Source organism: Agelaius tricolor, unplaced genomic scaffold (assembly GCF_023055355.1).
Source record: "Agelaius tricolor isolate 1412-34295 unplaced genomic scaffold, bAgeTri1.0.p SCAF_1, whole genome shotgun sequence".
Classification (NCBI taxonomy): Eukaryota; Metazoa; Chordata; class Aves; order Passeriformes; family Icteridae; genus Agelaius; species Agelaius tricolor.
In genome coordinates this window covers 45,007,869-45,034,668 of record NW_027269261.1, presented here as the reverse complement: position 1 = coordinate 45,034,668, position 26,800 = coordinate 45,007,869, and the positions used below count along the sequence as shown (strand labels likewise).

Here is a 26,800-nt window from a genome sequence, read left to right as displayed (position 1 = left end):
GGTCCTGTAAGTTACCATGAGGAAGACTGCCAGCTCCTTGCACTGAGGAGGTGGAAGTTTTTGCCTATATAAAGAAGGGAAGCCCCATCTGACCCCAGGTTACAGCCTCCATATTTATTGAGTTCTAGTCAGAGTGTTTGCTATAATGACACCTGAATTTGCATAACCATGAGGGGTTGCTATTTGGTTTATGTTTCATTTATCTCTCCATTTAAAGGTTTGAGCTTTAACATCAGGTTCCTTGGCTTGTTAGAAGTCATCTGACACAACTAAGGGCCCTTTTTTACTTCTTTGTAGGGATGTTATTTACTGGCCATTGACACTGGCAGAATTCTTAGCATGAAATTATTATTACTTCTGTATCAGCAGAAATGTGTGTGGCACTCTGAAGAATCTGTCAAGATGAAGTCTCTGCTTCTGCAAACTCACAGCCTGCAGTCCTGATCCCATAATTTACTCTGCATGGTCCTTTCCTCATGGAAACCCAAGCAGTCAAGAGCAGGACATTGGGACAGTGACACAGGAAGGGAAAAGGTAAGGTTTGGGATAGTATGATTGTTTTGGTAGTAACTGGGTGGGTGTTTTATCTGAAATTTGTTTGAAGCTCTGAAGCTTGCTTCTTTTCTACATCACATTAATTTTAGACTAGTTGGCTAATCAGTGCTAGTTACTAGTGTAATCAGGAAAAATCAGACTTCAACCAACCATAGATCTGCCTATAAATAATTAAACCTACCAAAAGAAAGAAGTATTATAGGCTTTATAACTGAATAGATTTGAGGCACAACTTCCCCCCCAACTGAAAGCAATAACATGAGCTGTCAAGCACTGGGTTAATTGCTCTGCTGGCAGTCCTGCAGTTTGTAAATGCCTTCTGCATTGAAAATCTAAGAAGCAATCTTTCAGAAGTCTAGATTGCTGTTGGATAGCAACTTTAAAAGGAACTCTGTTCTGTCAAGACTTTGTAATCAGCCCAAACTGTAGTGCCTGAAATTCAGTGATACCATGATGCAAATAAGAAAGCTGGGTCATAGGTATTAAAGCAGGCATAAATAAGGGAAACAGCCTAGAAGGCAATGCAGTGAGTCAGTGTCCATCTTAAATGTTGGATTGCAAACTGTGAATGCTTGACAACTGGATAAAACGGTTGCAAATTGGAGAGGTACTTTACAGAGAGAAAGTTGTAGTCCAGTTTTGGACAGCTGCCCCATCCTTAAAAACAATGCAGCCTTCTAAAGCATGCTTTTGACCCTCCATGTCTTGGTGTTTAGAGCAGTTCTCTTGACTCTATCCTCCTTTTTCTATTTTGGAGCTGGTTTCCAGAAAGCAGAGGAGGACATGCCTGGCAGGTTATGTGGTAAACCATATGTTCAGGAAGTCAGATGATGAGACTGGTGTGCCCTGCCATGCTCAAGAACCAATGGATTGTCTGTTTCTTAGTGGGAGCTTGAGCACTAAGTTTGAACACCGCTTGGGCACCTTGGCTTCTCTGGGCAACTATGAAAGTGAGTGCTCATAAGTTATGTTGATTTTCTAAAGGGAACACATCCCCTGAGATGGAATGTATTGATACTGGGGCAGTGCTCTCCCCATGCTTTTGGTCATAAAATGTGAAGCAAGGAAAAAAAAAAAAAGACTCCTTTGTAGAATCCCTCTCTTATTTTGGTTGTTTCCAGAATGGTGTTAGGACCTTGTCAGCTGGGAGCAGTGTTTTCTCTGCTGCGTTGCCCTTGAAGATCTTCAGCAGGCCTGACAATATTTGTCATTAGACTTTAGATCTTTTCAAAGATAGGTATCCCCTACCTTTGGCAGCACATTTTCAAGAAAAACAGTGATCTCACTCTGATTTAAAGAAAAAAAGAAACAGATTGCAGTCTGACAGAACCAGCAATGGCTCAGACTCAGGAATCTTCATGCCCTTCCCTTTTTCAAAATCTGAGTGTTCAAATTCTGCCTGCCCAGCTCCTGATAATGTTGCAGGGGATGTGGGTTTCAGGGGGTGACACTGCAAACTCTGTCATCAATTGTTGCAGGAGTAGTTTTGAAACTTCAAAGTATTTGTAGGTTCTCATAGTATATGTAGTCACCAAAGAATTTTTAGAGACTATCACTGGGTTTTTGAAGACATTCTGCTGAAAGAGTAGTTCTCTGGAGCAGCATTGATTATCTTCATTTGAGGGAACTTAAGTGCATTTTCCTTTTTTCTTGGAAGACCACATTATTTTTTGTTAATACCAAAAAATATCACCCTTTGTGACATGCCTGCAGATGCAGTGTAGCTGTGCTCTTGTGAGGCTTCACCAGAATCAGGGACCAGAGACACAGAGTTAATGATTAGCTAGACACATCATCCTTTGCCCCAAAGACAATACAGTCTGCTGCTAATCACCTTTCAATGCCTTTAAGGTGTGAGACTGCTCATTTATTTCAGTGGAAAGGGCATGTGCCATGAAGCAGAGCTTTGTGGGCTGTCTTAGATGCCTGATGCAAAGCTTCTTTCATTGCTTCCCAAAATGAGGGTGTCTTCTGGCAGGGTTTAGGCACTGGGAGTGTTTTTGTTTTCTGAGTAAATGTAAGTCTGCTGTAGCCAGTATCTTTCAATTTAACAGCTTTCAGTGAGTGTCAGAATTCTCATACACCAAAGCTCTTTGCACTTTTTAACTTGCTGTGTGAAGATCATACAAAAGAATTTGTATGCTGCCCTTTGCTGGGCATCTTCTGAAGACTGAGTGCCTTTTGCTGTCTAAAGGGCTTAGCACTTGGGCTTTTGTTTTTTAAAGTGTTGAAAGGTTACCATTTGTATTCTGAAAAGGTACATTGCAGATGTACACAGTGGAGTCAAATTTTCAGGGTTGGCACTGCAGATAGCATCAGGGCACACAGCTGTTTGGTCCAACATGACTGGGAACAGGGCATCAGGTCTAGATTCAGACCTGTCTCCATGGGACAAGGTAGTGCTCACTGTTTCTGCCAGCCCATCATTTTGCCACAGACATCCGTGTGATAACTGCAGAAGATGACGAAGCTGTGGTAGCTTTGTGTGCAGCAGCAGTAGCAGCAGCAATGGAAGCTGAGAATCTGTCCGGGCCTCAGTGTAAAACCCAGCTTTTCCTAGCAAAGCCAAGTTCATCTTAAACTTCTTTATGGAGGAATTTTTCCCTTTTTCCCTTGCCTTCCTACACCTGTCTTTAATAGACCAAGCAGTTTTGCAGTTTTCAAGCCTGGCTGTCAATCACGGGAAGGAAAGGGGCTCCCGTGTCCACGTGTGCTGGCCAGCGGTGGCACCGGTGCAGGAGGCTCGGGGAGCCGGCGGAGCCCCGCTACTTCGGCTTGCAGAGCCCGTGTCGCTAGATGGCAATGTGGCACTCCTGCAGCTGCGGCTCCTGAAAAAGGGCTTGCTTCTCTTCCTGTATTTATCTCTGCCAAACTGATGATTGCACCCACCACCTCGGCAAGAGAACAGAACAAAATCATTTCATAGAACATTACAGCTGTTGTGCCTTTTTCTTTTCTTTCTTTTTTCCTTTCTTTCCCCCACAGTTCTTTGTCCCCCAGCAGGGTGCAGAGGTTTAAAAACCTTCCTTCTTAATCACTCTCCTTCTAAAAACAGAGAAAACACAGCCTCTTGGGAGAAATTAGCTGTGAGAAAAGCATTTCTCAAACAATTGCCAGGAAATATTGTCTTGACCGATATTCCTGATTAACACTGTCGTTCTCAGTACTGTTATTCTAACATAGTCGACTGAAAAAACAGCAGGATACAGATCTGTAATGCATGATCTGCAGCTTACCACCTACCTTACCTTTTTATATACATTTGCTTTCAGTTTGTATCCTCCCCCCACCCCCTGGAGCTATTCTGTTTTGGAGAGTGAAGAATTATTTGTGACTCTCCTCTTGTGACTAGTGTATCAGGCCAAGACTGTGACAAGGCATGGCTGAAAATTAAGGTTATGCCTCTGATGCCTGGGTTCCTGATTGAAATTCAGTGTTGTGTGCTGCAGAGGGGATCAGGCTGCATGCTTCCAGTGATCCCTCCTAGCCTTAAAGGCTGGCAGCCTGAAAATACGTGAGGTTGGTGAAGCCTGAATTTCAGTGGGAGCAGCTGGAGAGCAGGTATGCATGAAGAAGGGAGCAGAAATACACTGAGACCGGGGTCTCGACCCTGAAAGCCCTCTCCCCATTTTTGTATTCGTGGAAGATGGACCAAGCTGTAGGGTGGGGAGATGCTGGAGGAATGGTGGTAAACTTGAAGTGCTAAAAGCCAGCGTTAGCAGTGGCTAGGAACTGCTAGTAGCTATCCAGAGAGCTGTGTGTACACACATGCGTGCCCACTGGCATGGACAGCCATGGCTGTTTGTATTGTGTGGTTCAAATTTTGTCCTTCCTTACATAAATTCATGGAAATTTGAGAAGTGAGCCTTGCTCTATGGGACAGGGTGTGAACTGAAGCACCTTCTGGAAGACAGACAGCAGTGTAATCCTTTCATTCAACCATGTCTGCAGCTGCTTTTTATAAACTTGGCATAAATACATACTCAGTGAAGCCAGGCCAGTGTAGCTGGAAAATATTTTCCACCATCCAAAAAAACCAGAAGATTGGAAAAAGAGCCCAGAAATTGTGCATAACATGGAATGGCCTCGCTTGTGGTTTTTTTCCATGACTTCCTCAGCTCATTTTTCTGCTGCCAATTTTAGAAGCCCATAAGTCATACTTGTTAAACTTTCTCAGTTAAAATGTAACTCTAAGAACAAAGTCATATGATATGTTGCAGCCAAATAATCCTTCCAGAGCCTCTGACTGAGAAAAGCTACCCCAATCTGGCCAGCTCGCAAACCCGCACGGGCTCCTGTCCCAGGAGAGGCAGGGCTGAGGGGCAGGTTCACAGCCCGGGGCTCAGCTGTGCTCCCCGCATGGGTGATGGCTTCCCAGTGGACTTCAGCAATGTCTCCCTGCTTTTGCCAAGGCAGGCAAAAATTTCAGTTCCTCCTCTAGGAGGACTTCAGGCAAGAGGCTGAGCAGAGGAGGCAGCGAGGGGAGGCAGCACAGAGGGTTTGGCGGTGGAGGAAGGTGCTGCTGCGGTCAGGGTTGAAGGAGCTGAGGGGTGAGAAAACAGCAGGTTGCCAAAAGTGAAAGTGAATTTGCTGGAGGGTTTGAAGAAAGGACATCCTCATTCTCATTCACTGCCTTTTTAAGTGTTGAATCAATATGGAAGTACATTCATGCCAGGAGCAATACGTTTGCCAGTTTTGCTCTATTTTATACGGTGATTTTGCTTACACCACGCCCCAGATGACTGTTTTGAAGCGCCATCCCTTGTCCGGGGTCTGCTCTGAGGCCTTGCAAAGATTCCCAGTCACTGCTGGGAGGATCATTCTAAATTTACCCTTGGCAGTAGCCAAGAGTGGGAGCTGGGGATCTGGCTGATGGCCCTGCCGACAGCGGTGCTCCAGCCTGCCGGCGCTGGCAGTCCCAGCCTGGGCCCCTGTGACCTGCTGCCGGCTTGGGAAGGCAGGGAGTCCCGGGATCCCGAGGGCTGCCTCGGGCAGCCTCTGTGCCCAGAGCGTGCATGGCCGGCAGGGTGCGAGGGACTGGAGCAGGCAGAGGAGAGGCAGGTGAGAGGGGCGAGCGCAAGCGTGAGGGGCTTCAAATGCTCCGAGTTCCAGCCCTGCCCCCCTCCCCTTCTGCTGGGGGCGGAGCAGCATGAAAAATATCCCTCTGAGGGGGAAAAAAAAAAAAAAGAAGAAAGAAAGAAAGAAAGAAAGAAAATGCTTATGTTTTCCTCTCTAAATATCAGCTTTTGAGTTTGGTTCTGGCCCTCGATGGAAAGTGGGAGATCGTCTGGAGGAAGTGGGGGGAATCACGCTGCTGCGCAGCGGCTGCCGGGAGCGGTGGGCCCCAGAGACCGCCTTTCTGCGGCAGGGCGGAACGCCCTCGCGAAGCCTGTGTGGTCTTCACGGGAAGGGAGGAACTGAGCAAACCCACTGGAAACCGGCAAGGGTGTTGTAATGTTTTTTGGACAGCCCGTTTCAAAAAAACAGCGACTGCCTCTCTCTCTCTCACACACTCTCTCTCTCTCTCCACCGCCTCCCCCCGCCCCCCCCCTCCCCTCCCCTGGCAGCCTCTTCCCGTGCCATGACATTGAGGGAGGTGGTGGTGACTGATGTAACCGCGGCCAGGGAGAGTCTCTTGCCCAATGTGCAGAGGCTGGACGATGGCCCGAGAAATTTGCTAAGGCTGGGTTTTCTCACAACGGGCTCCCTGTGTCTGTGCACATACCTGTAACTGGGCCAGGTGCTTGGCACAGCTGCCTCCCCAGCCGAGTACACGAGGTGGCAGAGCTACTCAAGCCAGGAGGAGGAGAAGGAGAAAAGGAAGAAAATATTGTTCTTTCCCCACATGAATGCAGACCCAATAACATACCTAGGCAGTCATTGTTTGTGTCACCATGTTGTAATTAATAATACTGTCTGTGTGCTAAGGCCAGCTGTTCTTTGTGCTCATGGCTGGAGCATGGGGGAGATCGTGAGGAGAGGCCTAGCAGTTTTTCTGCTGGATCACCACCTTTAAGTTATTGTGACAGACCTTTAAAAGGATGTCTTTGTATGAACTAGAATATAATGCTCAGCTGGGCTCTTAAATTCTGGCTCTGTTGAGAAAAGAGATCCGTTCATATCGATTGTCATTTTGTATGCAGTTCAGGCACCGACTTGTAGAAAATCTGGGCCAAGAGAGATATCATTAGGTATTTATGGGGGTTTGGTTGGCTCAGCAGTCAGTTTTTCCATTGTCATGCCGTGACAGTAGTGCATTACATACACCCTCAGGAGACATCCTTCTGCTACCACAACATAAAGGACTTTTTTTTCCTTTTTCTGACTCATCTTCAGCTTGAAAAAAAATGCCAACTACCACCAGTAAATATAATTAGCAACGTGCAGATACACTTTTGGTAGCTTTCAGAGCCCATTGGGATAGTTCCTGTTAAAATAGTCTCATCGTTGCTTACCCATGCTTGGACCTCCATCTGCATTCCTGATTATACTTAGATGTTTTAACATTTTAGCCTGGTGATGTTGTAGGCTGAGGAGCCATTTCTAGTTTGGACAAAGAGGAGGAATATATTTAACGCTGGGATCATCTTTCATGCACACGCAGGAGCTTTGGCCAGGCTCACAAGGCAGGGGAGTACAAATGGCTGTGCTGTGCCAGATGCAAGGTCTGCTTAGCTCTTTATCCTGCCTCTGACAGGGGCCAGCAGCAGATGCTGCGGGAAGGAGGACAAGAAGCAGAGCAAGTCTAGACTGATTCTGCCCCAGTGTGCCCTCTTGGCTCCCTGCATAACTATTCCCATTCACCAAAGCACAGGGAAAGAGGAAACTACTTCTTAGGCCTGTTCCCCAGCCACTTCAGGTCCCTCCTGTGCAGTAGCCCTTGTTTGTTTTGCCTCCTAGATGTGGTTTTGGGTGGGATGGATTCACTTTGGATCCACTTGGTCACGTGGGGATTGCTGGGTTAAATGTGGTCTTGCCCCCTCAGTTTTTCCCTTATGTAAGCATGCTGGAGCTGGGAGCAGGTGGCACACAGCTGGGCTCTGCTGTCTGTCAGGTGGGTGAAGTCTGTGCCTTCCCAGTTAGGGGCTGCTGCCTGTCCCCTTTGTGCCATTGGAGCACCACAAGCCAGGACCCATTCTTTGGATCCATGTTTCACCTTGGGATGAGGGCTGGCACCAGTCACATGACTCTTAGCATGCCAACTGGGAGATTATATGGCTTTGATAATTTATTTATTTATTTCAGCCTGTGACTAAGATGGGGGAGTATTTGTATGGAGCCACTCCTCCCAGAAATTGCTGTTTATATTTCAGTCTCCTGAGCAGAGTCATATCTGAAGTGCTCATGGCCCAGCAGTGGTATGTGGGCTCTGCTGGCATGTCCTCACATAACCTGGCATTCATGCTGCTGGACAGAGTGTGGGCTGGCTGTTTGCTCATCCCAAGCGCAAATGAGCAGAAGTTTTCCTCTGTGTTCCTGATTGCTGAGCTCAGAGGGGTGGAGGAGAGGAAGAGCAAGCTTCCCTCTGAAAAGTGGCCAAACCTGGGGTTACACTGAGAAAAATGAGACATTGTGGGAGGGGTGGTGGCCCTATAGCCACAGATAATATTGCAGAGCTCACCAGTGCAGCATGTGTTCAGCACAGTCACTTGTAACACTGCTGTGTGTGTAAGCAAGTGAGTACCTGCTGCCATGTGATCAAAAGGAGAGATGCTTTTAGAAACAGGCGAGGGTGGTGTGAAAAAACGAGTCAGCTGAAGCATCCTTAGCTTGTAGGACACCTGTAGGCTAGTAGGCACAAATGAAACTGTCCACAGAAACTCCTCAAATATCAAGCTGGTGTTTACTTCTATTATTTGTACTGAATTCCACCTGTGTAAGCCACTTATTTCTTTGTGATCTCATCAATTCAAGATGCTGGTTGTAGACACAACTAACCTCTGGGGGAAGGGCAGAGCCAGCTCAGATAACTTTGTGGGAAAATGGTTTCCCAAAGCAAGGGTCTTTGCCCCTCTGGCAGGGCAGAGGTCAATACAATGAATTAGCCAGGAAGAATTTAAAGCCTAGGGCTTTAAAACAGCACTTGACTAGGTGGCTAGCAAATGGCATATGGGGAAATAGGATTTTGTATTCTTGAGCCAAGGGAGGTTTGGTGAATCCTGTCCCCATATGTCATCAGTTGCTAAAACAAGTCTTCTGGAAATGTTAAAGTCTGTCTCTCCCTCCACCTTGCCCTATAGCAATGGAAGTAGCACAGCTTCATCTGAGTTTTGTGATACATGAGTAATCCTGCCTCCAAGGCTGTCTGGGACTTCTTGCAAGCACCACATCCTTGCTCCAGCTAGTAACTCAGTACAGTATTTTACAATGTCTAGGATAGAGATAATTTTTTCTGTGTAGTGTGCTGTGGTATGTTCATTGGGCAGAGTGCTGTCTATGAGGTGAGAAAAGTGGCAAGACTCCTCTTGGGCCATCAATATTGGGCATTTTCTGGATTAGCACTTCCTAATTCTTCAGTAAGTCCCCTGATCAGCGAATGACTGAGGTCAGGCCTGTTAGCCTTTGCTCAGCAAACTAAAACCTGGGGTTTTTGTCCTGAGCCGAGTTTGTAAACAAGGCATAGACCCAAACTTTTAAACTATCATGGCAAAGGCTAGAAAATGGGAAGAAACCAATGCCAGCTCAAGTGAGGTGTATGCTGCGAGTGGTGCTCTCATTTCCAGCAGGGAGGACTTTGACATTCTAAACCAGCAGCTCAGCCATGCCAGTGCAGCAGAAACTCTCCAGAGAAAGATTACTGTGGAAATTTGCCTTGTGTTGGTGGTGCCTCCTGGCCAGGGCCCAGCAGCTGTGGGACTGCAGGGAAGGTTTGTGTGGTGCTTGCTCATGTATTCAGTGAAGGATCTGCAGGCTCCAAGCTGCCCTCCTGTTTGTGAGCTCCTTGATCTGTCTTCAATGGTAACTTGGGGAGATTAAAAGCAGCTTTCCAGCCATGTCAAGCTTTTGTTTGTTTTTCTTTTCCCTCAGTGAAGAAAGACCTAGATATTAGTGGTTCTCAGAGATGCTGAGTGAGACAGGTTTGGTCTTGGGATCACTTGTGCAAAGATGGGGTATTCCCAAGGACATAACTGTGTGAAACTGGTGTAAATGAGGCCAGGATCATGGGGTTCTGTTCTCCAAATATGAATTTTATATTGAGATCAGTGGGAGACAAAGGTGTGTCAATCTTTGTGTGGATGGGGGCTTTTGCCCCTGCTTGAGCACAATGGAGAGTCAGTTGACTACCTGTACCTTGCCTGATTTATGTCCTTCTGGCTTGTGCTGACGCACAGCCGGACATTGTCAGCTTTCTTGGCATCTAGATCACTGCTGCCATGTGGTTAAAATGTGCAGACTGTCTTTCAGAGAGAAGGAATAGGAAGAGGAAGCTGCTGTGTGAGACTTAGTTTGTTTTATTGAATTGTGCTGGGCTTGGTTTGGTAATTCCCACTCTCTAGGCCTCGAGTTTCAGTGGTTTCATATTTCAGCCCAGCACAGCATCAGTAAGTCCATTCTTGCAGGAAGGTCAGACTTACTTTCAGTCCATCCCTCCCCTTCTCCCTGGGAGACTAAGGTTGTCTAACAGCAACAAGGGTTCAGGGTGCAGTCTGAGCAGTAGGAAGCACTTTTGCTTCCTGTCAGTTTCTTGTCCTTCTGCAAGCAGGCAGGGACATCTGTCTGCTTTCCCTATTCGGTAACCACTGAAGTGTCCAGCTGCCCCTATGAGGGCTCAGCTGCATGTACCTCAAATGGAAGACAAGGCCAGTTGTGAGAGCTTGCAATTTCTGGCCCTTGGCATAGTTTTCTCTCTGGCCTCACCAGCTCAGGAGGAGTCCCATCGAGTCATGATAAATTTGAAGGATGTGCTTTTACTGACAGTGCCTAAGGAAAAATTGTTTTGGCAGATGACAGTGCATTTGTGTCTTAAAGATGTGGTACTGAAGGGCAATTACGGAAATGAATAAATAAATATAGCAAAATAAAATTCAGGAAAGAAAACAGCTCAAGAGGAAAGTTACAGACTTAGCCATCAGCCTGGTTTCATTCATTTTGGGCTGGGTGACAGTCACAAGTTTAGAATTCAGTGACATTCAAACCTGTCTCTACAGGTGAAGGGACACAAAATGGGATCTAATTTGTTCTTCATGGGACATCACTTTCTGGTGTTCTTTTTTTATTATTTTTATTTGGCAAGAAAGTACAGGTAATTTATGTCAATGTCCTCAAAGAGACATTCTTGTTACTCACAACTGTGACCTTGTATCCAGCTAAAAGAGTTATAGCGGGTACCCAGTGAAATGCTCAGCTTACATCCACAGGGCAGATTTTCCAAGCAGCAGCTATGCTGGCAGGGCTACCTGCCATGCTGTCGAGCCACACTGGTGCCAAGTGATTCTGGGAAAATGTGGGCAGTGACGCCATAGACCAGGAACGATGGAGGTGGATTCCTGGAAGAAGCCTTCCGAGAGCAGCAGCCCCTGGTGCAGCATACTGTGGGATGCACTACTTTAGGGACAACTGGAATGTGGGAGAAGGGGTCGGACAGTCACACTGGCACGCTGCAGTGCCCTATCCGCACAGCAGGCAGCGACCTTACTGAACCAGTCACGGAAAATGGGCTGCTTGGCCAGGAGGAAACAGCTTAGACATCACAGCTTCCATTCAGAATTAGCTGTGAGCTGGCCAGGAGCTGGTCAGGCATAAATTGTGTTTGGGGTTTGTTCTGCCAGCTGTGTTACCAGCAAGGCAAAAACTGTCTGAGGAACAAGGCTCAGGTTCACACGCTTAAACCATACCTGTCATAAGGTTGCTGAACTTTTCCCTAGGGCTGGTACTACGCTATTTACTGTATTGGCATGCTGTCTTTTCTGTTCAACTGCTGCATGATTGTACTATAGCACGTGCTGTTGACAAGGACTAAAGCTCAGATCAAGCTGTGTAAAGAGGTAACTGTGGCCTTGATCTCTCCATGTTGAAACCAAAGTAAATTATTGGATGCTGAATGAGTTATTCCCTGTTTATTTCAGTTTAAGCAAGCTTAGAATCTGATCTTCAGATCATGTTATTTCTCTAATTCAACTGGTCATATTTATAAATTCATGTAATGGTCAAAATGATCCAATAAATGCTAGCACACAATCCTAGCACTTGCAAAACATTGAATGTCTATATTGGCACTTTTCTTGTTTGCTGACTGCAGGACAAATAGGTTTCATATTGGGACATCCAAGTTTGTTTCAGCAGCTGGATACATGACAAAGCCATGTTATAATCTGGGTACTGATTACGGCTTTGCAACATGTTGGCTCAGCATGTGGTGAATTTAGCTGCGTAGATAGATCAACTTTTTAGTGACCTATGGCTTGATTTCAGCATGGAGAAGGTTGTCAGCATATTTGTGCTAATTAAGGAAATGGCATGGGAAACTCCTTTCCACTGCAGATACAGCCAGAGCTCAGGAAGTGTCATTGCTCCTCAATATTTTTTATAACAGCCAGTTTGTCTTGAAGTAGAGAAACAGCTTTGTGTCTTAATTGTATTTCTAAGCTGCACTGAAGCTTGTTTGGTTCTTGCCCAAGTCTTCTGTTTTAACCTGCTTCTGGAGGATATATTGAATGGTTAGGTCACAAGCACTTTGGGAGAGTGTTTCAGCTTTATTTGGGGCCAGTAATGCAGGCTTAGATTCTCTGCCTTGATTGGGTTTATTCGTAATGTTGGCAGTAACTGAGCACCAAGAAATAAACACAAGTTTGTGCTCATGCTTTGCCGGCATAACTTTCTTGCTGCTGAAAATAATGCTTTTGCCCAACACTAACTCCTTTCTTTCATTCAGACACTGTTCTGGATATGTTATGCTACTCTTAACACGTTCCCATGTTCATGTTCCTGAGAAGGCCAGCTGAAATGTTGCCAACTCTATTAAGTTCTTTATGTTACACTGAGTCAGCTGCTGTGATTTTACCTTTGCTCTTGGTCAAAGTATACACTCTATTACCTTTTTGTTCTTTTTTTTAAACATAAGAAATAGCATTACAAGGGTTTGTTCCGTGTGCCTACATTTCCTCCTACTTCAGTAACAAAAGCAGCACATTACTTTTGTTGTTAATAAGACAGGTACACCTAGAAGGTCTTGGTATGTGGGCTGTGGATTCCCAAGGGATTCACAGCTCAAACACAAAGGGCAAACAAAAATGGGAGAAATAAGTGCCTTTATTTGCATTTATGAATAGGGAACTGAAGTAACCACAATTAAAGGGCCACTTAATTCTTTCTTAGTGAAAGGCCAAAGGAAGAAATCTTCAATGAGACTGTAAGTAGACCCAGGATCAGCAGATCCCTGTTCTGCAGATGGCTCTGGACTCAGTTCTGCTCACAGGCCCCAACAATGCTCAGCCAAGCAACAGCCATTTGTCCACGTGTCCGCCCGCCCGAGCTCTGGCCAGCAGCCCAGCCCTTCACTAGGTCAGCACGGTGCTCCTGTTCCCAGTGCAAGGTGCTCCCAGAACTTCTGGCCTTCTGCCCTCTCTGCTTTAGTAACAATTCTTGCTGAATTGACCCCTGCAGTGAGAGGTTGTGGTGGCTGCTTGTACTGAGCATTGAAGGCCTCCAGAACGGCAGCTTCCATAACTGGGGGTCATGGCAGACCTTCCCCACGTGCCAGTCCATGGGAAGAGTTTCGCAGCTCTTACAAATTGAAGGTGGAGTCAGCTGTAGGCTGACTTACCTTCCTTGGCATTTTGAAGTCTGGTGAAACATGATGCATAATGACACTTATTCTGCCTTTGCAAGTAGGAGACTGCCTTTAAGCCAAAGTGTCTCATCGGCAAACCTCACCTCAATGCAGAGTGCTTATTCAGATGTAACCACGAAAATGAGGGCTGGCTAAATAATGCCTCTGACTGAAAGGATCCACTGAAGCTTATTATGATGATCTTAATGACTTCCAATTCAGCTGTGTCTGTGATATCAGAGTGCAAAGGTAATTATGGAAGTGCTAAATACTATTATTATTTGATATTAGTGACAGGGTGGAGGTGAGACCTGGTGAACCCTGCTCCCATCTGGCCTAGAGAGGAATGAGGGTTGCCCCTTCCCTCCACCCCTCTCAAGGCCTGCAAAGGAAGAACTGTGCAGGCAGGGTGGAGCCCGGACTCTGCTCCCTCTTCCAGCTGCAACAACCTTGACTCTTTGCCTTCATGGTGTCAGGAGGTGGCTTCTTTCCATACGCAGCAAACTGAGAGAAAGGAGATATGTCTCCATACCACCCTTCTTGCCTCCATCTTGTCAGCAAAGGAAGCAAACATGCTTTCTCTCTCTCCTACGCTAGTTTTGCTGGTCTTTCCCTCAGTTTACTCTGTCTTTCCAGTGGCCTTCTGCTACTACCTGATGTTGCTGGATTTTCCCATCATTTTTATTTCTTAACTGTGGTCTGGGTGGGGCTTCAGCAGCACAAGTGCTCCTTGGCTTATATGGGATTTCTCCTTCCTCTATGTTGACAGCTCAGACTCTGAGGACTAGGAGGGGAGTGTTAAGCCTGGCTTTGTAGGGATGTCAGACCAGATGACCTCCTGAGGTCCCTGTCAGCTTCAATTATTCTGTGTTTTGGAGGACTTGTCTTGCTACTGACATAGCTCTAGCCCGTGAAAGTGCTAACCCTTTGACCCATAAGGAGTTTTTAAGGAAACAGCAATAACTTACATGGTTAACAATTAGCTACCTGACTTTTGTGCCCAACAGACTACGTGATCTGTGGGAACCCTCTGTGCTAGCAGGGTCTGCACGCAAAGCTGCACCCAGCCTTGCCAGCCCTCCCGGGCCACAGGTGGAGCAGTGAGAGCACATTCAATTAGCTCTGTTCACTGACCACGCCAGCCTGCGCCAGGAGAAACCTGTGCGGTGGCGGTGAGTCAGACTCAGATGGTTACTTGACCCAAAGGAAGGCTTGATGATACACTGAGGCTGGGACACACCAGCAGTGATTATATGATGATTCACTGCCTGTGCTCTGCCATTCAAAACATCCTCTGTGTTGCACAGGCAGGGCCATTCACAGAGGCTGCAATGAGGAAGTGATGTTTGCACCTTTAGCTGCCACCTTCTCACTGAACCTTTCAGCAGCTGCCTGCGGTGTGGCGCTGGTCTCCCTCTGGGCAGGCTGGCACTGGGAAGGTGCTGGCAGGGGCAGCTCCCTGATGTGCCAGGTGACTACAGCTGGGCACTTCCTGCCAGCAATGCCCAACCTCACCCTCAGAAGGTTTTGCCAAAGCGTAGTGCAGCCAGGCATCTCAGTGTCCCCCCAACACCATCCTCTGCAGTGTGAAAGCACATCACTGGACTTTAATGCTAAACTGAGGGGCAGGTGGGAACTCAAAGCCCTTTAATACTCTGCATTCCAGCCCATAATTTGCACATCATTATTCAAAACTCTTGTAAATTCTTTGCAGAGCTGTTCCCATTTCCATTTTCCCTGCTGTCAGAAATGTGCACCTCACACGGCCCAGACTGCTTCTGTGTTTCTTTTGTAGAGGGGCACATAGTCTGCTGTCTACACTTCCCTTCTTCCTGCTCCACCCACCTTTTTGTCTTTCACTCTTCCTCTCCTCTCCTCCAGATCCTCTCCTGACAGATGCATGCACTCATATGGTTTTACAAAAATGTTCTGAGTGTACTGACTACAACTATTTCGTTCTGCTAAATGCTTCCAAAAGTGCTGATACTACTGCATACGCAGCAGGGAAGTCCTCAGAGCCTGGGAAGCACCATTTTTTCCTGACCCAGGAACTGATACTGCTTGTGACAGTTTGTTGGCCACTGGTAAGATCTGAGGCACAGAAGGTTTGCTCATGTTGGCTGAGACTCACAAACGTGTTGGGGCTAATAACGTGCATGGTTTGTATTGTGCTTGCCCTGAAGCTAAGTTAAGCAACATATGAGACATTACTCAGAGCTCCTAAGCCTCGTGTTTTGCCAGTGACAAAGTTGCAAACAGTACGACAACCCTGACGTTTTCTCTGTAGTGTAAAGGCCAAGGTCCAGCAGAGTTGTGATCCACCCTCTTAGTCTTACAGTTAGTTCTGCCTGGACTTTTGTCAAATTTTAGTCTTCAGCTGTCATGTCTCCTATATGTCTAAATAACTAGGTGAACTCTCTCTGGAAAAGAATCTACGCGATTAATTTAGTCCTTCCTTCCTATGAATGAACTGTCTTCAAGTTGTTTTTCAAATGTATTTTACATGCAGTAGTATTTTTTGTGTCCCATCTGAGTGTTAGCTGGCCAGGGCTTCTCTGTGTGCTCTTGGATGTAACTGTGGTTTTAAGTACCCTCTGCTGGTTATTCATAGCATGCATTTAGTCATTTAACAAACATGGTATTAGTTCTGCTCTCTGAGTGGATGACTAATACTCTTATAAATAGGAGGAATGTGATCTGAAAGGTCACGTGAACGTTCCCAGTGTGAACATATCCCCAAACTATGAGACTTCTCATTCCAGGATCATGCTTGCAAAAGAGAAAACGCTTGTTATTAGGAAGGAGGAAAAGGGTTCAAAACCCAGTCAAGCAATTTCTCTGCTTTAACTCAAACAATTTGCAATTGTTTGTAGAGTTTTGCATTGCAAAAGGTTTTTGCAATGTTTGCTTTTCTCTGCAATCTCTCCTGACCTGCCTGGGAACATACAAATTAGGCCAGTTCTGATCTCTGTCCTATGCCAGCGCCCTCCCTTAGAACACAACAAGACCTGAATGTTTCTTAAGAAAATATAAAAAACATATTTTTACTTTCTTCCTAATCTCTTTCACATCTCTTTGGAAAGCAAGACACCGCCTAATGCTGGATTCCAAAGGAGATGAGAGTGCACAGTACAGGTTTCTGCTCTGCCTGTAAACTGTCAGCTTTCCTCAGCTCAGTTCTGTGAAGAGATATTGTGCCACCCAGGCAGGGGTGGAGGAATGAGAGGTGCTAGCTAATGCAACCTCCCAAGAGGTCAGTTTCTCTGATGGAAAATGCAGGAGAGAAAATTCAGGAGATCAGATGTGCAGGCACCTTCATATTTTCATTTTTATCAAACAAAAACTGATCAGAATCACTGACTGCTGCTGCTCTCCTGCCCCTGCAAGGTTTGGTTTCTATTCCCAGGAATACAATGCCAAGGAAGGGAGGACTGGTGGCCTCAGGACATCCAGCTTTATTTCATGGTTGTGCCAGACTTGATGAGGGTATGTCTGTAGCAATTGCTTAGCCCAGGTTTGAGCCTACTCTATGTTCATGCACTGCCTGTTTGGGCAATTAAAGTTCTTGGCTGGTCTGTGGCACCCCCTTGGTTAAATCTGAGGCCCTCCTTGGCTGGAGCAGTGAGGGAAGACACATCAGGCTGGGGCTGGGTCGGGAGTGCCTTGCAGAGGCCACATGCCAGGGGCTGGGCTGCTGCTGCTGCTGCTGCTGCTGCCATTATGATGCCAGCCAGTGAGGCACCTTTTCTGCTTGCCTGTGGTGTGATGTCAAAATGAAGCCCTTCCAGTGGAGAAACAAGCAACCATGGCATCATCTTTCCCCCTGACTACAACTCAGGCATGCCCAGGTGCTCACCTGGTGGGATTTGGTAGGGTGGAACGTAGCAGGGTGAGATGCTCCTGGGGATAGGCTCAGCTCCCAGCTGGAACATGGCACTGGCTGCATCAGCTCTGCTCTGCTCAGCCTCTTCAGTGTCAGATGTGATGGTTCAAAGCAGCTTTAGCCAAAGTTAGTTTGACACTGCCCTGGAAAAAAGTGGGGGAGAGGACCAGCACAGCTGGCTCAGAGGTGTGTCCTGATCAGCAAAGGCAGGGGACACTGTCTCTGGCAAAAGCCTGAGGCACAGGCTTGTGTGGCATGGCCCATGTCTGTGCTAATAAACCAGGCAGCAGCTGTGTTCTGCTCTGTGGCTGGGTAACAGTCTGGCCCTGGTGTGACAGATGTTTAAACCCTCTTGCCCTCCAAAACCACGTGGTCACATACAGACTTCCTGTTGGGAACAATCCTACCTATTGGGAACAATCCTGGGCCATGCTAACTCCTGGACTATGCTTGGGAACAGTTTGGTAGAACACTGTTTGGCCTGGGCCAAAAATGTACCCAGGACCACATCAAGAGCTTGGGGGTGGATGATTGAGCTCCCCTACTCGTGTCCTGATTCACTGGCTTGATTTTCTGCTCCAGATGCTGCCAGTCTGGCTGGTGTTAGCTAATGAATGACATAAGAAGGAAAAGACTTCCAGTTTAATTTCTGGCCTTTGTCACTCCATGCCCCCTCTCACATGGGGTGAGAGTGCATCCTTGCCTACAGGCCAAGGGAGACTGACACATTAGGATGGATACATTGGGAAAGGAAGGTGTGGTGACAGTCTAAATTCAGGACAGTGGTTTATAGAAATTTGATTCACCGAAGAGTTGGGTGTATGGTAGTCGTGCCATGAAGATGGTATTCCCCATTCACAGATGTATTGTAATTTTGTCCATGATTATTATACAGTTACAGAAATGCATTAGCATTAAAGTATCTGGCCTAAAAGCAGTCAGCTATGTCCTATATTCTCCTCTTGCCAGCTTTTGTCTTGACTTTAGGTTGCAGATTAGAAAGGACAGCTGAGGATCTAGGTCCCCCCAAGCATGCTATACATAGTCAAGGAGTCCTAGAGATTTGATAGACTGTACATGATGTTTCTTTCTGAACACACAATGTTTCCTGACTTCAGCAGTCTCAGAGTCTTGATTTCAGTGGAAGATAGTTTGCATAGATGATGCTGGCTGGAAAGTACATATGCAGTTCTTATAAAGCAGTGTGCATGTCTGCATGTGCCTGTACTAAAATAACAGGGCAAAGGTGACTGCTGTATATTATTTACCTGCTGGCTGAGATATATCCACTTGCCTTAGGGACTCCTGCCTCTTGTCTCTCAGATTTTGTTCCTAGGAAACATTTCGGTTTGAAGAACTGTGTTTGAGGGTGCTCTACTATGGCTAGGAGGGCTGAGTTTAAACTGAAATCAAATGTTCCACACAGGTTACTTTAGATGGGTGGATCTGAATTTTGCTTCTCCCTTGGTCAGCAGCAGAAACGTTTTTCTTATTGATGTCAAGTAGGTGGTAGTGGTGGGGCAGGCCTTGTTTGTGGCTAGTGGCCGGCTGACAATGATAGAAACACAGAAGAAGATGGGAAGAAAGGAATGGATAGTGTAATTACACCTGATAAGGATCAGCATGACACTACATGTGATATATACACATTAGAAACCTACACACATAAACACATAAAACATTCAAGACATGGAATCAGGTTCTGCCACACAGCAGCTATAATTACATAAAGAAACTAAAAAGGATCTTTTTAATGCTGTGGTGCTGGCAGTCAGAGCCTCCCCTCTGACTGTCTGGGAGCAGACTGTGTTAAGTGTGAGCAGAATAAATGGTCCTTTTGTAGGCAGCATGGCAGACACCTGTGCAGCACCTCACTGCTGCCCGAGTGCCAGGCATCATGACTAGACAAAAGCAAACCTAATTACAGCAGACCTTGAGCAAGATCCTCAGAGGTGGCTGTTGGAAAAATGCACCTACATGCTCCAGGTAGATCTTTTTTCACTGCTGTTCAAATCTTGCTCTCTATACTTGGATGAAGGCAGACCTGGTTTTGCACATGCGGAGCAGCTGCACTTCTGAAGAGCAGCCATTTTGCAAAGGAGGAAGGAGAAGCACCTACCCTGTTCCTGAGCTGCTGCCTCTCTCCTGGGGTCTGAGAAAACCAGAAAGCAAGCCCCCAAAGCTTTCTCCTCTTCTACTGAGGCACAACAGAGCAAAAAAGAATTTCTGAGTTGGAAGGGACCCACAGGAATAATTGAGTTTAACTCCTAAGTGAATGGCCCATATAGAGGATTGAACCCACAACCTTGGCATTATTAACACCATGTTATAACCAGGTCTCAGGATTTCCTGTGCAGCAGTAACAGCATAGGCTTTCAGGATTCTTACAAGAGTGAATTCAGATGGCAGAGAGTGGAATTTCTAAATGCATTTCTCTTCCTACACCATTTCTTTTTCATCTCCATAAATCTGTGTCAGTTTTTAAAGAACCTATTTTGGTGGGAGGAAAAAGGGACAGAATAAGTGATGAGCTATTCAGAGCTAAAAGAAGAGATTCATGCTGCCAGAGGTAATTCTGTAGAAAAATGTGTCAGTGTAGCAGATGATAGTTCTCCTCTCCTAATGCCTCTCCCGAAGCATCAAGGTGTGTGTGTTTCAGAGGCAGTCTATGAACTGCATGTTGAAATGGTTGCCATGGCAGTGACTGAGTATAAGTTAGAGAGCGTGATTAGCCAGAGTTGGCCTAAATAGCTAAAGGGAAGGAAAAAAGAAATAAAGGGGGGGAAAAAAGGCCAAGGACTTTCTGTTATTTCCAATGCAGATCCATCCGCATTAGACTCTGCCAGGAAGAGAAAGGAGGGCTGATGGAAAGGACCTTGCAGGAGCACACTCCACACCCCAGCCCCAGCAGCACAAGCTGCCAGGGGACCTTCTTCCCCTTACAGTGTGCCAGTGCTTGCAGCTGCAGTGCCAAGCAGCCCTGTCAGTGTCCATTCAATGAAATTAATCCAGAGTCTGAGGTGAGGCCAGGGCTCTGCTCAGCCTTCAGCAACCCAGAGAGCACAATCATACTGCTCTCCTGGCTGATGTGGGGCACATTTGAAATATGGGAGACTGGCCTGCAGAGAGGTTGCAAGGCTTGCTCTGAGAGACACAGAGGGCTGCTAACCTGGTGGGGTGTTCATTAGCAAAATCCTTGTCCCTTGAGCCACTCCAATTCTTCTAGCCCACTAACCTACATCTGCTTGATGCATGCCTGTGAAAGGTATCCTGTCTTCATTTGGAGCCTGTGAATTGGAGTGCACAGGCTTTTTTGTTAATTCATTGCAGTAGCTCATTAAAAAAATAATAACCTTATATCTAATTTAAATGTGTATGATATTAGCATTCAGCCTGTGCTACATGCTGTGTTATTCTCTGCTATATTAAAAAAAAATCATTTCCTGAGATCCTGTGGGTTTTTATAGGGAAGATTTCTTATGCACTAGATTTACTTTCAAGCTTGTTTTTGAAAAAGTCAAGATTCATAATTCTTTCTCTCAAAGGATTTTCTTTTAGCTCTTCTCAGGGAGAAGCGGAAGAGCAAAAGACCAACATAAAGATGTCTCAATAGCAGGTCTGGATAGAGAAACATCTTCTCTAGGAGCTGTGGAGTGCCACATTAGGGGGCCAGATGCCCAGTGTAAAATCAATAGCAGGCATTTTACAGGCTGAAAGTATGCAGGTAGGTGTTTGCAGGAGCAGAGCCTGTCAGCCTGATCTCTTCTCTTATAGCTTTCTAAAATAGAGAAGTTTAATTTGCATTAGCCTCAAGTGCTTCTGCTCTTAGTCCTTTGAGTGAGATAAGATATGAATCTACTTAGGCCACTCCATAACATATGATCACTTACCAAGGATTTTTCCCCCTGATGTCCAAAGGGATCTGTAGGTTCCTCTGTTGCGTACAAAGCAGCAGTACTTACTGTGGTTAACAAGCATCTGTTTTGGCTGGCAGAGCTGGGATGAGAGAGATCAGATCATATGGCCTGCAATTTAGGAGGAAGAAAAGAAAAACCCACAAGACACCTATTTGCCCTGCAATCAGGTTGGCTTTTGCTGTTATTTGCAGGAGTCTCTTCCACCTTTTGCATCTCTTAAATCCTTGTCATCCAGGTTTGAGAGCTAGGACTATCTTCTTTGGCACCAAGTCAATTATATGTTTTTTAGCACCAGCAGCCATTCATATTTTACATTACTGTTCCTCTCTGTTCCTTTCAAGCAATAATCGTAAATATCAGCTTTCATTCCTAGAGCGCCTTTCATCCCAGGGGCTCCCAAAGTACTTTTCAAGCTTAACAAGCTTATTGTAGAGTACTCCTTTAGAAAGGTTGAAACTTGCTTCCCATTAAAGCCTGATTTTGGGAAGGAAAACACTGAATCATAATGACTTCAATACATGAGGGAGCCTTTGCAGCTGTTATTTACTACACATGTTCCCTTACCAAAAAAGATTGCTTCTTGCTCCTCCATCCCCGTCTCCCCAGCTTAATCAAGGAGTGCTCAGTTACTTGGGAGAGCAGAGTGCAAGTAGGAGAAATGGTCATCCCCTGTGATCTGAGGAAGTGCTTTTTTTCTGGAATCTATAGCTGCCCTCAACAGTTTCTGACAACTCCACTTCCATCCAGCCTATTTTCTCTTTATTGGGGCAAATGTCCTAGGGCAGAATTGAATGCCCGGCGGCTTTGGCCAGAGAGGTCACCATCCACCATTGTGCTATGCTACAGATCATGTGAGAAACTGTAGTCCTCTTCAGGACAAAGTCAGCTGGCCTAATTTAAGTCACATTCCCCTGCAATCAAAGCAAAGCCAGTGTCTTTGCGCTGAAATTAATCACAACCTTTGAAATGGTCCTTTATTTCACCATCTGTGTGAGCAATAATCCCAGAAGAAAAAATTGTTACTGGTAATTTCTGAACTGAAGAATTTGCTTCCTAATGAATCATATGATTAATTTTAGAGCAGCCTGAATCTGACCAGTGTCAATTTGTTTTCTCTTCTTTCAGGAGGACTCAGTACAGTGGGAGCTGTCCATCTCATGATGCACAGAACTTTTTTCCATGCTGCTGTGTGTGTAAGTGGTTCCTCCTTTGCTTGGCTGAGAGAGGTTGGGGTCAGGCACACAAACTCTCTTTGCTTTTCCAAGGACACCCTAAGGACTTGTGGTAGAAGTGGGAACAAAGTCCTATCTGATTCAGTGCTTCACCCGTACAAACATAGTTTATCAATACAGATAGCCTTAGATGAAAGATACATCAAAGCATATTTTTGGCTGCTGCTTTTAGAAGTAGTACTAAATCTCCTGGGGAAATGCAAGCAGTGAGATATGATCCAAGTATCAAAATCCTCATCTTCTTACTCTCTCTCCTCCTCTCTCACACTGGTGGGGTTCACAGGAAAGCCCTTCCTTGAGGTTATGTCATCTATTCCCATCAGTAGATTTTGGTTACTAAATACATTTTTGCTGTTTTCCAATAATAAACAGTACCTGTTTCAACACTAACCCTGAAGATTTGTAAATTGGCAAAGGATACAAAAAGAATAATGAACCAGCAGTTACTGTTTACATTGGCCACCATGTATAAATGCTGATATTAGCATTTCTGAAAGGATTCATTCATCACTGAAAAAAAAGGTTTGTACCTGTGAATAAGAGCTTGCCTGGGAGGGCCTGTGTGCTTCCTCTCCTCTATCAACAAACCCTACAAAAATGAAGAGAGTTTTGCAATGGATATTAATGCATAACTATTATTTCAGGATGACAGTAAGCCATTGAATATATTCCATGCAGCAGTAAATGAATGAAAGCGACAGCAAATTTAAAGAAAAATACTATTTATTTCCATGGGTCAGGTTTTTTTGTTTGTTTGTTTGTTTGTTTTTAAAGTCTCTTGGGTTTTTTGAACTAAAATTCTGTGGTACAGCCTTGAGCCCAGTGGTTAGGTCTTGTGTCATGGAAAATCAGATAGACCTGCACTGGAAAGAACAATGACTGCTGAAAACATTCTGCCAGTTCCAGACTATGACCTCTTCTGGGGCTGTCAGTGAAATAAACACTTTTAGAAGTACCCTTAAGCCTTCCTTACCTCCTGCTGTTTGTCACACTTGCTGCAATTTGCCTTAAATTAGTTGATTTCACACCAAGGTTCATGGTGCTGTTTTGTTTATAAAAGAGGTTGGTACATTCTGCACTGGCCCTGCCGACATGCCATGAGGCACACAGCTCAGAGATGGAAGAGGGCCCCTGCACAGCCAGCAGCCAGCATTTGTTCCATCCTCACACTGCAGGTCAGGGGTTTTTCAGCAATGGTGGACACATAACAGCGTTTCTGTGGCAGGGAAAAGTGTCCAGACTCTGTGGGATGGTTACATTTTCACTCATTTTCCTTGGGATTATGTAGGATGAAGATCAAACTTCTTTTCAGGTATATTATTATGTTAGAACCTCTAGTATGACATTTTTCTTTTAACCTTTAGACCACTTCAGTTTTAGGCTGGAAGCAGCTGAGGGCTAGGATGCTCCCTGTGCTCTCACACAGCTCCTGGCATGGCACAGCTTCAGTTCTGGCAGCAGACAGGCCATTGCTACAATCTAAATGCCTTTAAAAAAAAAAGGTAAGTCTGGGAGGTAACCTGCTTGCCTATGCTCCTTTCATGACAAAGGTGATGCTTTGTGAGCACAGAGTTTGTAAAGCAGAGGAAGAAACCCAGTGTAAATGGAATGAGAGAACAAGGACCAGCCTGCTGCTGTCTTTGGGAGGTTCTATGCGAGGGGCACAAGTCTCTGAAACTCCTCTAGTGGAGTTTCTACTCAACCCTTCAAATTGAGGACAGGAGAAGCTGGGCCAATGACTGATGAGGAACCATGAGGGTCATTCCCCCCACAGGGCTGTGGTTTCAGCATGCAACTCTGTTGCACCCAGGGAGCAGAAATAATGCTAGGAATCTCTAACAGGGCAAGTGGTACGTAACAGGCCAGTGATGCACAACAGTGATTTCATCATAAGTGGTTGGAGAAGGGGTGCCTGCTCTGCAACAGGCAAACACTTCTCTGCACAGAACCAGAAAAATTTCCTTTCAATCTGGGGCAGATTGCTAGCAGTCTCGAATGTAATCCTCATGGTATTACTTCCAAAGATGAAACAAAGGTATTATGGACACTGCCACTGAGGCAGGTAGTCTTTAAATATAGCTGCAAATTGCCAGGTTTAATTCTAACAAACCCAAATGCTGAGGAAGACAAGACAGGTCACAGCACTGATACACCGTAATATAATGTGATGGCTGATATAAATGTGAGTCATTCTAGCCAGAGGCTTTAGTATAGGAAGTCGGATAAAAGATATAAAAACAAATCTGATTTTTTTTCCTTCCTGGTGAAGGTCAGTGCCAGGAATAGCATGGGAAATAATTAATGCAGGAAGAAATGTTCCCCTTCAACTTAGAAGTATTGTCTTTACAGTTTTGTTCTCCTCTTTGGGCTCCCATAACAAACACGGGCAAACCCACAGGGCTTTTCTCCATGAAGCCACTGGCGGATGTCGCAGGCGGCGGGCAGGGACTGTGTGTGCAGCGCTCACCGAGCCTGTCAATGGGTGTCCCCTCGCTGGCAGCCCAGCCCAGCACTGCCTCAATGGGCCTGTGAGGCTGAATGGGGCTCTGTGTAGTGGCAGCCAGTTTTCCTGGTCGGCAGGGAGGCACAGTGCCAAGGCTGTGTGTGAGAGCCCGCTGCTGGGAGGGTTTCACCTCTTTGCCTCTGCTCCTGAGCCCTGGGGAGGTGGGTTATCTTTCCTGTCTTATCCTGCACCTTCAGTCCCTGTGCTTCATAGGGGAGAACATGGATGACTCGGTGACCTTTGCACTTGCAGTGGTACGGGCTGTTCTCTGCTCATCCCGCAGAGACCTGGCAGGCTCTGGGCTGCTCGTTTGCTCCCCGTGAACAGCACTGCATTTACAAATGTGCAAGGGCATGGGGAAGCCATGCTGCTGTGCCTGTGGATGCAGTGTACATACAACACTCCTGGGGCAGGAGTGATCCACAATGCAGTCCATCTGCTGTACAGGAATGCTGTACTGCAGTTTAATTCCCTTTCCTCAATGTACTCTTTGAGTGGGGACAGCTGAGGAGAGGAGTGAGTGTCTCTGCTTCATGTCACCACCCTGCAGGATGGAAACTGGGCAGCTCCAGGGGCTGAGGGGCTGCTGCTCCCCAGGGGACTGCTTTGTTTTCTGCCAGGTGGTCGTAGCAGGGAGAAGTGCTGGTTGGAATCTCTGAGCTTCTAATGCTGACAAAATGCAATGCTGACTAAAATCTCCTGCACGTGAGTCTTGTCCCTTCCACCACAAAGGACTGGTCACGTTTTCCATTCTTGGCTCCATGTGGCTGCTCTGAACATCCCAGGTTATCTCTGCACCCACCAGCTGCCTTTCCTACTGCTTGGCTCTCCAGGCCTTCATCTCTGCTCAGCGCCCATGCCAGGGTCACTAAGGCAGTTAGCTGAGTTTTAAGATACCTCTATTTTCGGAGGACTTTTTATTTGGGAGCCTAGGAAGTAAGAGTTCAGCTCTCTTTCCTTCAGCCATGACTCTGGGGTAGGACTTTCAGGGGTAGGAGCACTGCAGAAGTCTTGAGTAGCCTGGAATTCCCAGATAGCACAGGAAAAACCTATTACAGGAAAGCTGTGAATAGCAGAAGTAAGCTCTTAGCCACATTTTCCACTGGTGTTACAGATTCTGGAGAATCAGCTTGTTTCAGCCAGGTTTCCAAACTGCTTTTTGGTGTTTATCCAAAGACTTGGGGCCACACATTCTCTTATGGGGGCTTTTCACAGCTGCTTCTCCTTGGAATGATTGCAAGGGGTGCTGAGTTGGGTAGTTGGGTGGGATGACCTGTTGCTCTCATGTTTATTTCTTTGGAGCATCTCTGTCAAGAAAGACTGTAAGACATCATAATTAAAATACTTTTAGATATTGTCTTGTCAAACTTCTTACTGTGATCCCTGTGAATGTGACATTTGTGAGCTCATTTACCACAGCTTTTGTTCACTTTTTTTTATTCACTGAAAAAAGAAGTTATGTAATTCAAGTTTTTCCTTTTCCCTTCTCCTTTTGCACTTAAATTTGCCGTATTTGCAGATAGACTGTGTCAATATTTAGCAGCTGGTGTGGTGCCTCAGGAAGCAGATTCACAGAGGTGGCTGTTTGGTGCTGAACACTTGCTGTGTCAGGGGATTTACATCAGACTGCCTCAGCTCTGGTTCCCAGGGACTGGATGCTCATTAGAGGTTGGAGTGCACAGGAGCTGTGCTCCTGGAGTCCATCTCCCCATTTCCTTTCACTCAAAGGGAATCCAGATAAAAAAATGTTCCCTGACATAAATCAAAGCAGCAAGTGGGAGAAACATGCTATTTGCCCCATAAACTCACTCATGACGTGAACAAAATCCAGGACATAGAAAGATTTGTCAAAAACCCAAGGTCAAGAGACCAAGGCCAAGGCTCATCACTTTACCTTGAGGTCCCACATGGTTCAAATGCGTGGCAAACAGGTTGGTTCTT

The 26,800-nt window shown here is 46.0% G+C and overlaps 1 long non-coding RNA gene across 1 annotated transcript; it reads left to right on the top strand.

Annotated features, from left to right (window-relative positions):
- The first annotated feature begins 374 nt into the window (after positions 1–374).
- On the top strand, positions 375–24,747 carry LOC139590036 (uncharacterized). Its single transcript, XR_011679217.1, has 3 exons — positions 375–534; positions 22,250–22,317; positions 23,737–24,747. It is a non-coding gene; the product is annotated as an uncharacterized lncRNA (long non-coding RNA).
- The last annotated feature ends 2,053 nt before the right edge of the window (positions 24,748–26,800 follow it).